Source organism: Heterodontus francisci, chromosome 4, assembly GCF_036365525.1.
Source record: "Heterodontus francisci isolate sHetFra1 chromosome 4, sHetFra1.hap1, whole genome shotgun sequence".
Classification (NCBI taxonomy): domain Eukaryota; kingdom Metazoa; phylum Chordata; class Chondrichthyes; order Heterodontiformes; family Heterodontidae; genus Heterodontus; species Heterodontus francisci.
The window spans coordinates 109,398,077-109,416,772 of record NC_090374.1 but is presented as its reverse complement, the minus strand read 5'-3'; the positions used below and the strand labels follow the sequence as shown (position 1 = coordinate 109,416,772).

At 43.6% G+C, this 18,696-nt stretch overlaps 1 protein-coding gene across 6 annotated transcripts in view; it reads right to left on the bottom strand.

Moving 5' to 3' along the window:
* LOC137369189 (beta-1,3-galactosyl-O-glycosyl-glycoprotein beta-1,6-N-acetylglucosaminyltransferase-like) overlaps positions 1-17,651 on the bottom strand; it is a 95,452-nt gene extending 77,801 nt beyond the window's left edge. For all 6 annotated transcript variants that reach the window (XR_010974890.1, XM_068029985.1, XM_068029984.1 and 3 more), the window contains exon 1: positions 17,226-17,651. The gene's annotated coding sequence lies outside the window, so the exon portion shown is untranslated. The remainder of the gene's footprint in view (positions 1-17,225) is intronic.
* Between the last annotated feature and the right edge of the window lie 1,045 nt (positions 17,652-18,696).

The window sequence follows — 18,696 nt, the reverse complement described above, 5'->3', positions numbered from 1 at the left end:
AATCACATGACCCTCAAGTTACACAGCCACTTTTGTTCATGCACGCCTGAAACGGACTTGGATCAGTGCAAACTGATTGTATAATTACAGTTAGATTATTTCTGTGTCACATTCAAGAGTAACATGCCCTGTTAAAATAAAGGATATTTTGAAGTCAATGTCTGTTTGAACCATTATTCACATGAGCTCAAAATTGACTCAAACCAATCTCGTTTCCTTCTGGGAGACAAAGATCTATTTGGTATTCTGGTAGCAGATGCTCCCTTAAATTTACCTCTTTGACTAGGTTTTTGGTCACCTGTCCCAATATCTTCTTCTGTGGCTCACAGCAGGCAGGTTGAATGTAATATCCTGTGTGCAGCACAATCAACAGGGAGGGGTTAATGAGGGACTAAGGTCCCCACACCTGTTTTCAGTGGTTATCCAATTTAACTCCAGAGTCTTAGGAGTTAAGAATTTGTATAATGTCAACACTGCATTTACAGGGATTCGGGGAATGTGGTGCACTTCTGGTGAGACCTGTGTGTCTATGTAACAGCAACTTGCATTTATATAGCACCTTTAATGTTAGAAAGGTTCCTGACCCCCTCCCGCCCCTGCTGCAATTTTAGGCGGAGTGGCGGTGAGAAACAGCCCGCCCACCCTAGGCCAATCAAGGCCCTTAAGTGGCCAATTCACTATCACTTAAAAACCTCCTCCCGCCGCTGCGGATATTTTACCCTTGGCGGCCAGACGGCAAAGGCCCCAGACACCTGGTAAAACCAGGCGGCCTTCATGCAGGCTTGGGGGTGGCCCTCTTGATCGGGCATCCTATGCCCTATGGAGGGCCACCCCCAAGCTCCAACTGTCCCCAATGCACAACACTACCGGCACGCCCATCCCACCCCACAATCGGCCCACCTTGCCTTACTGGGACCCGGCCGAATTTACTTACCTGAGTTCCGGGGCCGTCCTTCCTGTTGCCTCCAATGGCTGGCTGTAGTCCCAGCAGTAGCCACTGCTCCCGGTGGCGCTGCTGGAACAGCTGCTGGCCCGCTGATTGGCCAGCAGGTCTATTAGGTGGGACCTCCTCAAGGAGGCAAAAAGTCCTGCCCAAGACCAATTAAGGGCCTGGGGAGCAAAAACCTCTACCCGACTCCCAGGCCTGGTGGAGGCGGGCTCGCCACCGGCTTTTCAGCGGGGGGGGGCAGGGCCTCCCACCCAACATAAAATTCCGGCCTATGTATCCACCAGGGTTGGTGAAAGGAAGAGGGGGCAAACAATCACGCCTGCTTTTTTTTTTTAAAAACCCTCATGGAAGAGATAACGCTGGCCATCATGGGAAAGTGCATCGCTGAGGTCGTGGGCTCTGGTGGCAATGCAGGAATCAATGATGAGGGTATCGGCATACCTAATCCTCCTTCTCTCTTCCAGCTTCTCCTTCATTCCACAAACTCTTGTGATTCACAAACTATAGATAGCATACGCACAGATGTCTTACTTTCTCCTCTTCCATCACCATAGCCAATCCTTGCCCTTTTTAAATTACAGAAACTCAAAGACTAGAACCTCCCCAGTCAGTGGAAGAAGAGGAAGAAGACAGCGTACATGAAGAGAACCTCAATTTTACAATTGTAGCTCGCGAATCAGAGACGAGCAGTTTAGAGACTGGGATAGAGGAGGCATCTCCAATGTGGTGAGACATGGGGAATAAGTGCACAGGAGCCAGGACTACGGTCATACACAAGTTCTGCTGCAGAAGACTCAGATGAGGACTTTGATGAGCCAGGCTACAGAAGATTGATGGATGTGCACAAGCAAATACTGGGTGCATTGGGAAGCCTGCACACAGAGTTAAGGAGCATGGAGGAATCCAGCTCCAACTTGGCATAGGGCTTTGTGCAGAGCTTGGAGCTCATCCTTTCCAACATGGAATGGGTGGTCACCTCCAACAGCATACCTGCAGAACTAACCATAATGCAACATCTGATGGCCAAAGACAGTTTCCACTGGAGTAAAAACAGTCTCACTGTTGCCTTGGAAACTCAAATTGCTGTCACTGTACTTCTGGATACCACTATTGAAAGGAGTGTCCAGGCATCACTGCAATCCAGCAACTATTCTCCAACAGATCAAGAGGATTGCCAAGTGGTGCCCGGAAAGTGGTGTGACTCCATGGAATAGGAACCTGCTCGCCTCTCACAGTATGACAGCGTTCCTGCCCCCGCCCCAGGCTGCTGCAGCCTAGTTCAAGATGGTGTAGTTTGAAGCTGGGCTTTCTAGGCCCAGAGCTGCTCAAGGTCATCCTCCAAGGCCATCTGTGGTCTCCTCAATTGAAGATCAGCAGCCTTCCACCACCCATGCTGCAGCCACTGGGGAAGTACCTTGCAGGAGCATGAGAAAAGGCAAAGACATATGGAAGACAGGCACTAAGGGAATGTTGGCAAATGGGGGTGCTGTAGTTCAGGTTACTTGTATTGCTCATGAATAATTTGATCATGTAGAGCCCTGGCAGAAAGGGCCTGTCTATGGTGTAACCTCCCTTCCTCTTCTTTCTCCTCACTCTTCCAGCAGCTTGTCCTGCTCGGTGTGACATACTTCATTCTCCCAGGCACATTCAGTTCCCAGAGGAAATTCCAGCAGTCCACCCATCTGGAAGCAACCTTTTTCCAGCATAATATTTTAAATGACACAAAAGATACTGCAAGACCTGCTGAACCATTCTCTGTAGACTACTTACTTTAGCCAAGAATAAGAAACCTCCAAGAATGTCGACAATTGCATCAGTAATCTGAAGAAATGGTCCAGCAACTAATCTGTATGTATTTCATGATACTTTATCATAGTGCTCAGCTGTACAAGGTTAAGGTAGCACATTGGTTAGAGCACGGAATTACGAAGTGGCCACAGTGGCTTCAAATCAGCATAGCAGACTGATCTGCATCATCATCATCATCATCATCATCTTACTGCTCTGCATGCTGTCTGCAGTCATTAGCCATGCACGTGCAAATCACTTTACCAAGACAGCACCCTGCACACTTCCCCATCAGAATCGTGCACGTGCATCTGGGAACCCATTTCAAAGTTTTAGTTGATCATGTCATGCCAAACAAACAGGTGCTACATGGTCCAATTTAACCCCCTCAGTCTTCCATCTGAAGATAATCTAATTAGATTCCTCCTGGTCAGGGAGGAAGTTACTCAATCACTGACTATATGCCTGAAGATACAGCTTTTTAGAAGAAATAACAGCATGCTGGAGGAGAACTCTGAGCAGAAATTGAATAAGGTTAGGAAATGAGAAAAAAAAACTTAAAAAGGATGGGAATCACATGATCAAGATAATCATGTAAATGATTAATGAAATTTATGGTTATGAATTTGATAGTGTGAATAATTATGTGGAACATGCATAGCATGATAACATATTTGCACACATCAATATTTTACTACTCTGAAGGCAGCATACATAAATGCTAGTTGTTGTCAGGGATGGGAAAACTCAACTCCCCAACATATGGAGTTGAGGCGATATTCAATTAACACAATTACCAGGAATAAAAGCAAGAAATGCTGGAAATATTTAGCAGGTCTGGCAGCATCTGTGGAGAGAGAAGCAGAGTTAATGTTTCAGGTCAGTGACCCTTCTTCAGAACTGGCAAAGGCTAGAAATGTAATAGGTTTTAAGCAAATAAAGCGGGGGTGGGGCAAGAGCTAATCAAAGAAAAAGTGTTGCTAGGACAAAGTCACAGAGAATAACTGTTCATGGAGCAAAGGCAAATGGTGTGTTAATGGTGTGCTGAAAGACAAAGTGTTAGTTCAGAGAGGGTGTTTATTGACAGAAAAATAGAACAGCCTGGCCCAAAGCACAAACATGAAAATTTCAGTGGGTAGACACATGGTAAAAAAAAACAAAAATGAAAAAACAACAAGGGGCCTTGGACAGTGAGGAGAGAGGAGGTGAATGGGCAGGTATTACACCTTCTGCGATTGCATGGGAAGGTGCTGTGGGAAGGGGACGAGGTGTTGGGGGGTAATGGAGGAGTGGACCAGGGTGTCGCAGTGGGAAGCAATCCCTTTGGAATGCTGACAGGGGAGGGGAGGGGAAGATGCGTTTGGTAGTGGCATCACGCTGGACGTGGCAGAAGTGGCGGAGGATGATCCTTTGAATGTGGAGGCTGGTGGGGTGGAAGGTGAGGACAAGGGGAATCCTGTCGCGGTTCTGGGAGGGAGGGGAAGTGGTAAAGGTAGAGGTGTGGGAAATGGGCCAGACAGGGTTGAGGGCCCTGTCAACCACAGTTGCAGGGCAGGGGGGTTAGCATCCTCGGTTGAGGAAAATGGAAGACATATCAGAAGCGCTGTCGTGGAAGGTTGCATCATCAGAGCAGATGCGTCGGAGACGAAGAAACTGCGGGAACGGAATGGAGTCCTTATAGGAGGCAGGGTGTGAAGAAGTGTAGTCGAGATAGCTGTGGGCTTATAATAAATATTAGTAGATAGCCTATCCCCAGAGATGGAGACAGAGAAGTCGAGGAAGGGAAGGGAAGTGTCAGAGATGGACCATGTAAAAGATGAAAAAAAGGGTGGAAATTAGAAGCAAAGCTGATAAAGTTTTCTAGTTCCTGCTCTAGTAGGAGCAGGAAACGGCACCAATACAGTCATCAATGTACCGGAAAAAGAGTTGGGGGAGGGGGCCTGAGTAGGACTGGAACAAGGAATCTTCGACATATCCCATAAAAAGACAGGCATAACTAGGACCCATGAGGGTACCCATGGCAAAACCTTTTACTTGAAGGAAATGAGTGGAGTTGAAGGAGAAGTTGTTCAATCTGAGAACAGGTTTAGCCAGGTGCAGGAGGGTGGGGTGGTGGATGGGGACTGGTTGGGCCTTTGTTCAAGGAAGAAGCGGAGACCCCTTAAACCATCCTGGTGGGAGATGGAGGTGTAGAGAAATTGAACGTCCATAGTGAAGAGGAGGCGGTTAGGTCCAGGAAACTGGAAATTGTCAAAATGACGTAGGGCCTCAGAAGAGTCATGGAAGAGACTGGACCAGGGGAGAAAAGATAGAGTCAAGATAGGAAGAAATAAGTTCACTGGGCAGGAACAGGCTGAAACAATGTGTCCGCCGGGACAGTTGTGCTTATGGATTTTGGGAAGGAGATGGAAGCAGGCTGTCCGGGGTTGCGGGACTATGAGGTTGGATGTTGTAGAGTGAAGATCTCCAGAGGAGATGAGGTCAGTGACAGTCCTCTGGACAGTAGCTTTATGTTCGGTGATGGGGGTCATGGTCCGGAGGAAATAGGAAGAAGTGTCTGAGAGTTGGCGCTGAGCCTCGTCAAGGTAGAGGTTGGTACACCAGACAACGCAGCATCACCCTTGTCTGCAGGTTTGATGACAATGTTGGGGTTAGACCTGAGAGAACGGAGTGCAGCAAGTTCAGAGGGGGACAGGTTAGAGTGAGTGAGGGGGGCAGAGAAATTGAGATGTTCGATGTCTCGTCGACAGTTTTCAATGAAAGGATCAAGAGTGGGTAAGAGGCCAGAGGGAGGGGCCCAGGTGGAGGGAGAATGCTGGAGGCTGGCTTTGTGGTCAGCAGTAAAGGGACAGCGCTGCTGTTCACTGTACTGACGGCTGCCAACAGATTTTTTGTGGGCTTTTGAGTGGAGACTTGCTGTGATCAGGCGTCCGATCCAATACAACTGGAATTTCAGGGTTTTTTCGAAACAAAGGAAGTTGTTTTCTAAATCTAGTATTCAACATAAAAAGAAATGCAACCATTAATTTCTAGTTCAAAAAGGAAAGTGCACTGGATGAAATTGCTGATGACAAACAGTAGATACAAGTGATAAAACAAATGTAATGATCTTTCATGTTAGATATAAGCACATTTCCTGTGTAACTGCTAATACGGAATCAGAAGCTATACTGTTGCAGCAGTCTGGGAAAGTTTGGTATAATGGTGAAGCATTAGAGGAACTGAAATAGAGTGACTGGGGTCAGGAAGATAGACTGGGAGCCCAGCTAAGAGTAGGTGGTGCAGGTGCAAAATTGTTGCAGGGTAAAGGAGATTGGAAATTACAAAGTATCATGTACTTTTGATTGACTGTATTGACAAAAAATATTAATTGTTGCCAAGAGTTTATTCTATGAGATTCTGATAGAGTAATGAAATCCTTGCAATAAATCAATCAGGATAAGCAAAAATGAAACTTGCAGTGTACTTTCACTGGTGTGACAAGAACCATATCATGAGCTGCAAATATAGTGAATTAGATTGGTCCTCCACCCTATCAAGAAGAAGCACAGCTTCGTGATGGCATTGTTGTACTTGTCCATTCTGTCTACAAGTGAAACCTGACCTCTTAACTCAAACTTCTCTATTTTTGGTCTTCTACACTGCTTCAACCAATCACAATGCAAGCTTCAAGAACAGTATCTTTTCTGTCTTCTGGACATTCACCTGGCCTTTGAGCCTTGGGTAACATCTTCTTTTAGCTTGGGAGCCCAGCTATCTTCCTGACCCCAGTTACTCTTTTTAAAATGCAGAATGGTAACTTTTGGCATTCAAGAGAGAGGTGTGTTGATATTCCATTAGCACAATGGCTGGACTAGGGGAAAGAGGTTGCTCTGGGTGTTGACTTGACAATTTTTCAGGACTGCAAGATCTAGGGGTAAAAAAGCACCCCAAACCTACTCACTTATGGTTTTAACAGAGAAAGGACAGGGGCGGGGGCTGCCCCCAATCCACTCTCGGGAGGTGGGTTGGTTGTTGAAAGTTTGAGGCTACGTGCCTCCATATTAACTTTAAAAATAGAAAGCCTGTTTATGTCAGATGGGTTTCCATGGCCTCAGAAAACCCTCCTGGTAAAATGGAAGCAAGAAGGACTGGATCCATCGTACAAATACCTTTACAGTGTTGCTTGTGGGTTGTGAGGAGTAGGTGCATTTCTGCCCGGTCCAGCAAGCTACCTAGTAAAACCTCTTGCGATCTGTCTGACACCCTGACCACCAATCTCCCTCCAACCTTGGGGATAACGGACACCCATTGTGATTAACAACTCCCCTGATCTCTGACTTGCCTCCCCATTTCATTTCCTCATGTCCCATGTTTACCATCTCACCCCCATCCCCTGCCATGACCACTAGAAGTACATCGTCCTCTGCTGCATGCAGGTGCTGCAGACTTGCCCACCCAACAGGCAGGCAGATAGTCAATCAGATTGGTTGACAGGCAAGCAGGGAACCTGAAGAAAAATAAATTAAAAGGATTTCCTGCAGTGAAAACCTACCATACCTCTAGATTTCACATCCAAATCTTCTCCCTGGCCTGCTACAAAAGCACAGCCTGTAAACAGTAGGGCCCTATGGTGTTTCTCCATTAAATTAAAATTACTTTTATTTCAGATCTCCAGCACCTGTAGGGTTTTTGCCTTCTCCTCTTCCCTATTTTCTGCTTCCATCCACTTTGTGTAGGCTTTTCCCATGTCTTTTGCACCATCTTAGCTATTTACATGCTCACTTAATATCCTTTCATTGCCTCATTAGAGATTATTTTTGATAGCATCCAAGCTTCCTGTTCTTCTACCAAGCAGTTTAACTTCTCCCCATGACCACAGCGTATGTTTCTTCTTTCACTACAACTTCCTGTGTTTTTTTTATACTAAAATAATTGCTTATCTTTCAAATTTGACAAAGGAGTTACACACAATATGGTAACTAGTGTTGACTCTTTACAGATGCTGATGGACTTTGTATTTTTGACATTTTCTGTTTGTGTTTCTGGAAATTGTGAACTTTGCTTAAAACATTACAAATTTCTTGGGCAAAACAATTTCCAATTCAGGCAGGCCAGAAAATCTGAGTGAATGTCAATTGCAAATATTTGACTGAGTCACATATTGCATGAATGGTGGTGAGTACAGTGTGGTACACACGCATGCACGCACGCACGCATACACAAACACTTTGTTTCTGTAGCAGGGAAGAAACCTTTGATCACAATCTTTGGGTCTTTTCTCAAAAGATTTGATGGAGCAGGACCTATTTAGGAAATCTCTGGAGGTACTGGGAAATAAATCATATGGTTTATTTTACAGACTAGGATCTTGGAACACAGGCATAGACATGATTTGCTATTACAGTGGGACCCTGCTCTAATGTGGTTCGCTATAGCAAGTGACTCAAAATAATGTGGGTCTATCTTACACCCCAAAATTTAAATTTATAATTTCAGAACATTGAAGTATAAATGTTCCACAAATGATTTAGAACCAATGACATGGCAGCCTTGTGACTAATTAAGGCACCATTTTTCTCTGTATAAATATGGATCAAACTTGCACTGAAACCCATGCAGCGATCAACTCAAAAATCACATGTACAGAATCACAAGAGAAAATCCTACACCATTGTCGAGAACTAAGAACCAAAATCAGCCAGATCAAGGAAGGCACTATGCAAGCATTTGTTTTGCAAAGAATAGGGATCACTGAATCAATGCTTCATGAGTGGCATAAAGATGAAAGAAGTTGAGAAGGATATCGATGGAGATGAATAAAAGTGGCCAGGCAAGAAGAAAAGCCCAAAATGCCAACTACACGCCTCTCGACAAGGCCGTGTATATGTGGTTCACCTAGCAAGGAATGGAGGGCATACCCAAATCCAATCCTGTTATTCACGCTCAAGCAATGAAGTTTTGCCACCAAATGAATGGAAATACCAAAGCCAGAGTCGAGTTTGGAGCTAGCAAAAGGATGGTTAGCAAGATTCAAGAACCAGCATGGCATTTCACAAGTTACAATAAAGCGGAGAATGGCAGTCTATGGACGAGCCAGCAGCAACATTATTTCCCATCAAGTTAAAACAGATTTTACATGAAGAAGGATAAACAGAAGAACAAATCTACAACTGAGACAAGATGGCCTATATTACAAAATGTTACCAAAGAAGACACTAGTAACAAGAAATAACAGGACTGGATTTGGGTACGCCCTCAGTTATTTGCTAGGTGAACCACGTATACACGGCCTTGTCGAGAGGTGTGTAGTTGGCATTTTGGGCTTTTCTTCTTGCTTGGCCACTTTTATTCATCTCCATCGATATCCTTCTCAACTTTTCTTGATCTTTAAGCCACTCATGAAGCATTGATTCAGCAATCCCTATTCTTTGCAAAACGGATGCTTGCATTATGCCTTCCTTGATCTGGCCGATGATTTTCAGCTTCTCGACAATGGTCTGAAAAAATTCAACGTGAAAGGCAATCTACATATGTGGCCATGCCTGGCAAGTAGCAATAATAAACCGTATCAAAAACACCTGGAGATATGCCCTTAGTGCTGCATTCGAGATGGAAACCAACAGCAACGACAAGGAAGATTTTGAAGGCTTCACTGAAGAAGAAATACTTGAAAGCGACAAATGAGTTGTGGACCATGACGGATTCAAACCCATGATCTAAACAATGCCAAGTCCATACTTGGAGCCAAATTAGATACTGACATCATCAACATGGACTATTAATCCAGAACCCAGGCTAATGATCTTAGGAGATGGGTTCGAATCCCATCACAGCAGATGGTGAGATCTGAATTTAATTAATAAATCTGGAAGTAAAAGCGAGACTAATGATGACCACAAAACCATTATCGATTGTTGGAAAAACCCATCTGGTTCACGAACGTCCTTTAGGGAAGGAAATCTGCTGTCCTTAGCTGGTCTGGCCTACATGTGACTCCAGACCAACAGCAATGTGATTGACTCCTAAAAAATGCCCTCTGAAATGGCCTAGAAAGCCACTCAGTCCAAGGACAACTATGGATGGGCAACAAATGCTGGCCGAGCCAACAACACCCATATCTCACAAACAAATATTTTTAAAAATGCCCCGACACCCAAGAAGCTACTGAGAAGATGAAATATTGACCAGTGTAACAGATCTAAATCCTCAAGACATTCAGCAAGCTGATGATGATGATGACAGCATCAAGACTGAGCCACTGCTATCATCCCATACAGTTATAGAACATAGAACAGTACAGCACAGTACAGGCCCTTCGGCCCACGATGTTGTGCCAAACCTTTAACCTACTCTAAGATCAAACTAACTACCTACCCTTCATTCTACTGTCATCCATGTACCTATCCAAGAGTCGCTTAAATGCCCCGAATGTATCTGCTTCTACTACCACCGCTGGCAGTGCATTCCACGCACCCACCACTCTCTGTGTAAAGAACCTACCTCTGACATCTCCCCTAAACCTTCCTCCAATCACCTTAAAATTATACCCCCTGGTGATAGCCCTTTCCATCCTGGGAAAAAGTCTCTGGCTATCCACTCTATCTATGCCTCTCATCATCTTGTACCCCTCTATCAAGTCACCTCTCATCCTTCTTCGCTCCAATGAGAAAAGCCCTAGCTCCCTCAATCTTTCTTCGTAGGACATGCCCTCCAGTCCAGGCAGCATCCTGGTAAATCTCCTCTGCACCCTCTCTAAAGCTTCCACATCCTTCCTATAATGAGGCGACCAGAACTGAACACAATATTCCAAGTGTAGTCGAACCAGGGCCTTATAGAGCTGCAGCATAACCTCGCAGCTCTTAAACTCAATCCCCCTGTTAATGAAAGCCAACACACCATACGCCTTCTTAACAACCCTATCAACTTGGGTGGCAACTTTGAGAGATCTATGGACATGGACCCCAAGATCCCTCTGTTCCTCCACACTACCAAGAATCCTGTCTTTAAGCCTGTATTCTGCATTCAAATTCAACCTTCCAAAATGAATCACTTCACACTTTTCCAGGTTGAACTCCATCTGCCACTTCTCAGCCCAGCTCTGCATCCTGTCAATGTCCCGTTGCAACCTACAACAGCCTTCCACACTATCCATAACTCCAGCAACCTTCATGTCATCGGCAAACTTGCTAACCCAGCCTTCCACTTCCTCATCCAAGTCATTTATAAAAATCACAAAGAGCAGAGGTCCCAGAACAGATCCCTGCGGAACATCACTGGTCACCGAGCTCCAGGCTGAATACTTTCCATCTACTACCACCCTCTGTCTTCTATGGGCCAGCCAGTTCTGTATCCAGCCAGCCAACTTTCCCTGTATCCCATGCCTCCTTACTTTCTGAATGAGCCTACCATGGGGAACCTTATCAAACACCTTGCTAAAATCCATATACACCACATCCACTGCTCTTCCTTCATCAACGTGTTTTGTCACATCTTCAAAGAATTCAATAAGGCTTGTGAGGCATGACCTGCCCCTCACAAAGCCATGCTGACTGTCTCTGATCAAACTATGCTTTTCCAAATAATCATAAATCCTGTCTCTCAGAATCCTCTCCAATAATTTGCCCACTACCGACGTAAGACTGACTGGTCTATAATTCCCAGGGTTATCCCTATTCCCTTTCTTGAACAAGGGAACAACATTTGCCACCCTCCAATCATCCGGCACTACTCCAGTGGACAGTGAAGACGCAAAGATCATCGCCAAAGGCGCAGCAATCTCTTCCCTCGCTTCCCGTAATATCCTTGGGTATATCCCGTCTGGCCCCGGGAACTTATCTGTCCTCATATCATTCAAAATTTCCAGCATATCCTCCCTCTTAACATCAACCTGTTCGAGCATATCAGCCTGTTCCACGCTGTCCTCACAAACGACCAGGTCCCTCTCACTAGTGAATACTGAAGCAAAGTATTCATTTAGGACCTCCCCTACCTCCTCCGACTCCAGGCACAAGTTCCCTCCACTATCCTTGATTGGCCCTACCCTCACTCTGGCCATCCTCTTGTTCCTCACATAAGTGTAGAACGCCTTGGGATTTTCCTTAATCCTACCCGCCAAGACTTTTTCATGTCCCCTTCTAGCTCTCCTAAGTCCATTCTTCAGTTCCTTCCTGGCTACTTTGTAATCCTCTAGAGCCCTGTCTGATCCTTGCTTCCTCAACCTTAAGTAAGCTTCCTTCTTCCTCTTGACTAGCTGTTCCACATCTCTTGTCATCCAAGGTTCCTTCACCCTACCATCCCTTCCCTGCCTCATCGGGACAAACCTATCCAGCTGTCGCAGCAAGTGCTCCCTAAACAACCTCCACATTTCTGTCGTGCATTTCCCTGAGAACATCTGTTCCCAATTTATGCTCCCCAGTTCCTGCCTAATAGCATTGTAATTCCCCCTCCCCCAATTAAATATTTTCCCATCCCGTCTGCTCCTGTCCCTCTCCATGACTATAGTAAAGGTCAGGGAGTTGTGATCACTATCATCGAAATGCTCTCCCACCGAGAGATCTGCCACCTGGCCTGGTTCGTTGCCAAGCACCAAGTGCAACATAGTCTCCCCTCTAGTCGGCCTATTGAGTCAGGAAACTTTCCTGGACACACCTGACAAAAACTGCTCCATCCAAACTATTTGCACTAAGGAGGTTCCAATCAATATTAGAGAAGTTGAAATCACCCATGACAACAACCCTGTTACTTCTGCACCTTTCCAAAATCTGCCTCCCAATCTGTTCCTCCGTGTCTCTGTTGCTATTGGGGGGTCTATAGAAAACTCCCAACAAAGTGACTGCTCCTTTCCTGTTTCTGACTTCCACCCATAATGACTCAGTAGACAAACCCTCCTCGACGACCTCCCTTTCTGCAGCTGTGATACTATCCCTGATTAGCAATGCCACTCCCCCACCTCTTTTACCTCCCTCCCTATTCCTTTTGAAACATCTAAACCCCGGAACATCCAACATCCATTCCTGCCCCTGTGATATCCACGTCTCCGTAATGGCCACAACATCGTAGCTCCAAGTACTGATCCATGCTCTAAGTTCATCACCCTTATTCCTGACACTTCTTGCGTTAAAATAGACACACATAGTTATGTGCTACCTAGAAGAATCACTGAGAGGCTTGGAAACCAACAAAAAAAAACTGCAAGTGTGACACAACTTCAGAACATCCTACACCTAGCAAAGGTAGAGTTGAGGACTAAATGTGAATAGTTAAAAATTACTGATTTTTTCAATGTGTTCATTGTTCATCTGTTCAATAATGACTGATTGTACATGTTTATTCAGAATTTCTGTTACAAGAAATAAAATTTTAGTTATTTGAATCGATGATCTTCATTTTGTTTGCTTTACTATTCTGGCCACTGGCTTGGTGGTTTTGAAAGGACCTATTACACGGTCTCATGATATGGACCCCGTGGATCACATTATAACAGGGTCCCAGTGCAATTCAATAAAGAAGCCCTCCAACAAATCTGCTTTTTCTGGCAATATTTTCCTTATTGAAATTAGTAATTAGGTTATCTGTTAAAAATATACAAGCTCTTTGTGTTGGTATTTGAGCAATGGAAAAGATAGGGGCTTACAACTATGGAGGATATTACTGATATATAAATTGTTTTTATGATTCCTTTTGGTTGTGGTGAGGCAGTGGGGATAACTGAGGTTGGGTGATTGACTTACTTTCTTTTAATTTTCATTTTGTTGTGTACTGGAAATGTTTAGATAATGATAATTGCTTATTGATAATTTTCTGATAGAGAATGGTTCCGTTTTTCTTGATAAAAGGTTTTCTGATTTTTTTTCCCCCACCAGGAAATTATTAAGGTGACCAAATAAGTAAGATTCAATTTTTATTGCATGGAATTTATGAACTTTCATCGTGTTTTGGGCAATTGATTCCGTAATTCCATCTATTTTTTTCCTGAAAACCATACATGAGTTCCCTTGCTTGTAGGTATATATAATATATGACATTAAGGAACCAGAGAGGTACTTAACGTGCAAATGTGTTTCAGGTTGAGCTGAACACATCAACTGTACATGCAATGGATTTGAATGTGGGCAGAATTTTCAGCTTGTTGAACATTATGCCAATGCACCCTCTGAGGCTGCAGTTATATCATGGCTGCAAATTGCAATTTGCCCATGAAAAAAAACAGACATCTCTGCATGCATACTTACATACAGAATTCTCTTCCCTGGTAATTTTTAAATGCCACCAAAGAACAGACAGAAGCTTTCACTTTCCAGTATTAAAAAGATGCAGCATTAAGTGCTCCAAAGTACCTGATTTCACATAGCCCAGGATATATACTGCAACTAGTGCCACACCCAAATGATATGTAATGACCCCTGGAGGCAGTGCATTCTGAATGAGATCGAGATTCAACAGCCACTTTTGTGTAGATACGCGCTCACAATCGCTTCACATAGATGTAAAAGTAGCAGCCAACTGGAATACCTCTCAGAATGAAATCGGGCCTTAACGGGCTAAATTAAGCAGACAGCTTGCATAAACGTATTCCCTTCAAAATAGAAGATTGAGGGGTGACCTAATTGATGTGTTTAAAATGATAAAAGGATAGGAGAGATATAGAGAATCTATTTCATCTGCAGGAGAAAACCCAGAACTGAACAGAAAAAAATTTCAAGGCTACAGTAAAAAGGCAGGGAAATGGGACTAGGTGAATTGCTTTTGCAGAAAGCCAGCACAGACATGATAGGCTGAATGGTTACAGCACAAAAGGAAGGCATTCTATGATTCCAAGAGGGTGTAATGATTCTAAGGGGCTAGCTAACAGGAAACAGAAAGTAGGCATAAATGGGTCATTTTCTGGTTGGTAAGATGTAATGAGTGGTGTGCCACAGGATCTGTGCTGAGGCCTCAACTTTTAACAATTTATATCAATGACTTAGATGAAGAGACCGAAGGTATGGTTGCTAAATTTGCTGATGACACAAAGATAGGTAGGAAAGTAATTTGGAAAGAGGACATAAGGGGTCTACAAAGGGATATCAATAGGTTAAGTGAATGGGCAAAGACCTGGCAAATGGAGTAGAATGTGGGAAAGTGGGAAACTGTCCACTTTGGCAGGAAGAATAAAAAGAAGCATATTATCTAAATGGGGAGAGATTGCAGAGCAGAGATGCAGAGGGATATGGGTGTCCTAGTGCATGAATTGCAAAAGGTTAGTATGCAGGTACAGCAAGTAATTAGGAAAGCTAATAGAATGCTATCATTTATCATGAGGGGACATGAATACAAAAGTAGGGAGATTATGCTTCAGCAATACAGAGCATTGGTGAGACCACATCTGCAGTACTGTGTACAGTACTGGTCTCCTTATTTAAAGAAGGATGTAAATGCATTGGAGGCAGTGCAGAAAAGGTTTACTAAACCAAAACCTGGATTGGGCGGAGTGTCTTAAGAGGAAAAGTTGGACAGGCGAGGCTTGTATCCGCTGGAATTTAGAAAAGTAAGAGGTGACTTGATTGAAACATACAAGATCCTGAGGGGTCGTGACAGGGTAGATGTGGGAGAATCTAGAACTAGGGGTCACTGTTTAAAAATAAGGGGTCACCCATTTAAGACAGAGATGAGGAGCAATTTTTTTCTCTCCAAGGGTCATGAGTCTTTGGAATTCTCTTCCTCAAAAGGCGGTGGAAGCAGAGTCTTTGAATATTTTTAAGTCAGAGGTAGATAGATTCTTGATAAGCAAGGGGGGGTGGAAGGTTATCGGGGGTAGGTGGAAATGTGGAGTAATTAATTCAGCTATGAACTTATTGAATGGCGAAACAGGCTCGAAGGGCCAAGTGGCCTACTCCTGCTGTTTGTTCGTATGTAATCTTGCAATTAGAGCTAAGCCATTTGGGAATAAAATCTGAAAGTACTTCCTCACATAAAAGATAGTAGAAATCTGGAACTGTCTCCTAAAAGGCTGTGAAAGCTTCAATTGACCTAGCATTCAAGACTAAGATTAATAGATTTATCAGGTAAAGGTGAAAAGATATGGATCAAAAGTAGGTATATGGGATTGAGGTACAAATCAGCCATAATCTAATTAAATGGAAGAACAGGCTCAAGGGGCTCACTCCTGTTCCAATGTATGGACAAGCACAAGCCAAGCATTGGACAGAAATAATGTGAGCACATATTCTGCAGTGATGGTTGCCACCTATTAAATAATATATAACATGCTCTCAAGTAGCAAAATACCTTGGCCTAGAATTTGCAACCAAAAATAACTGAGTCTAATGGAGCTTATTGTCACTAGTCTATAATTCATCCAGCAAATTGTGGTGAGAAAGAGATACCTGTGAAACAGTTACTGGACAATTTGTCCTGCTCTGCTGTTAGACTCACAAAACTGCAATTCACCCTTAACTTCCCCACTAGTTTCATGAATTTGCTGCTTTTGCAATGAATTACCCATTAAACTCACCACAGAATGTTATGGCTAGTACTTAATAGCATGAGTATCCTTATTCTCCTGCAATGTCAATCAACCACTCCAGCCTAGAAATGGAACAACTTAAACTGTGCAGTCTCATTCCTTCATGTAACTTGGTGTCAGACATTTTTTAAAGTTTTAAATAAAAAAAACTTGTGTCTCATTACTGTCCTTTTTCTCTTAATTCAATCTTTCACTTCTCTGTTTAGCTTTTTCTATCTGTTTTGTTCAAATTCACCCTCCTTTTCAATCCTTCCTGTTTATTTTTTTCATTGGTCAAAGGAGATATACCATTGGTCCTGTTACTCACTAAAGTTCCAGATAGCCTGCTAGGATAATGTTATCAGCTTACACCTCCAGCAACTTACAGAGTAAATATTTTGCAAACTTAAGAGGAAGGGAAAAGGCCAAATAAAGGCATATGCCATGAGATGACCAGCTCCAGCAAATTCTGCTGGAGTTGTGAAAGATTACAGTTAATGGTATACTATATTGTAATACTGCAATTTTATTTCAAAAGAACTTCATCCATTTAAGCCACCTAGCCACAGTATTTCTGTGGTGCATTTCTAATAACCATGAATCCCATTTATTGACCAGAACCTGTCAACTTCCTTCTTAAAACCCATTAAATTTCCTGTTCCACGACCCAAGCAGGTAATCTGTTCCCCATATTTACTACGCTTTAGGCCGGAGAGGAAAAGCTGCTCAGCAGCATTGCGGGAAATAGACTGGGTCTGTAACGGAACTATTGATTATAAAAAAATTTTAAAGCCCAGATTAAAAAGTGACCATTTAAAGTCTAAATAATGGATCAAGGTCTGAACACATCTGTAGGTGCAATAAGTCAGGGACATCAATATATGCCTATGTATTATGTACAAGATTTAACTGCGCTACTTCGATGCAAAGATTTATTGACTACGAAACGTAATTTGTCAGAAGCTTCACAACTAACAACATTGAAAGTTTAAAAACCAAGCTGAAAGAGGAAACTTAACTTACAATCAAATAAACGCCCAGGTGGTTTTCACGTCTTCACGGCCAAATCGAGGAGCCAAGAGGTTCATGTTGTTCCTTTTGGCTAGTTAGGTAAGTAAGGCTGCGGGTGAGAGCGCTCAGTGAAACAAGACAAGCAGCGCCTTGGAAATAACCCACAAAGCCACAGAATAGAGAATATTAGCAACGATAGACGTTTCCTCTGCGGCCCTCGTTCTGTTCTTGTGCTTTATTCCTTTCGCTAGGCTCTTCTCGCACTTGTCTCCTACCTCAACCGGGCTGCTGGCTGAACTAGAACTGAGTAACGATGGTCAATAGGTTGTTAGTGAGAACATTTCTCCTTCTCGTTTTCTAGTTCGCGAATACAGCGGTTGCTGATGCTGTACTTAAACATGTGTGCAGAGCAGTTGGGCGCCCCCTAACTTCCTCATATCAACGTCTGTAACGGAAAGAGACGATGCGACAGCACAATCTTTGTATGGAGTCTGGTCTTTAAAGAGGAAGACAACTTGCGTTGAGAAGGATGATTCAGCAGAGTTCATAACTCACAAATATACAAGGACCCTTGATTTCGCATTTTACCCAGTAGTGAATGGCAATTCTATTTCAGAATTAGACCAAAAGGTGGCCAACATTTTCTGCCCGGGACCAGTAATTTGATTTGATTTAGAGATACAGCACTGAAACAAGCCCTTCAGCCCACCGAGTCTGTGCCGACCATTAACCACCCATTTATACTAATCCTACACTAATCCCATATTCCTACCACATCCTCACCTGCCCCTATATTCCCCTACCACCTACCTATACTAGGGGCAATTTATAATGGCCAATTTACCTATCAACCTGCAAGTCTTTTGGCTGTGGTAGGAAACCGGAGCACCCGGAGGAAACCCACGCAGACACAGGGAGAACTTGCAAACTCCACACAGGCAGTACCCAGAATTGAATGCGGGTCGCTGGAGCTGTGAGGCTGTGGTGCTAATCGCAATAGAATTTTAATATATTGATGCAAACTGTGTTTATGTTTTATGGTTGTGCTTAGCTTATTTTTTTAAATCTTCCTTCATTTGTATTTTGCATATTAGATGGTCAAAAGGCTAGAACCAACTGTGACAAGGACAATCGACTCTCAAAATTAATTCTGGCTATTGCCTGAAGTACAGGAAGACTTGGAGGAACTATATTAGTGTAGCAATACATTGTATTCAGATCCAGCCCGAGCAGTGGACCAACCCAGTTTCTTGTAAGTTGCAAGATTTCACAGCACTTATACCCAAAGTACATTTCGTCTTCCTTTGCAATACCATTGGTGGCAGATTCTCATGCACTTAGCCTTACACTCCAGAAAATAGTTCGAAACAAACTCACCCTGTTCCCATGTCCTTTCAACCTCTTTTCCTTCATCCATCTATCCAATCTACTCTTGCATGTTGACTTAATTTCTGCTTCCACCATCAATTTTGGAAGCACATTC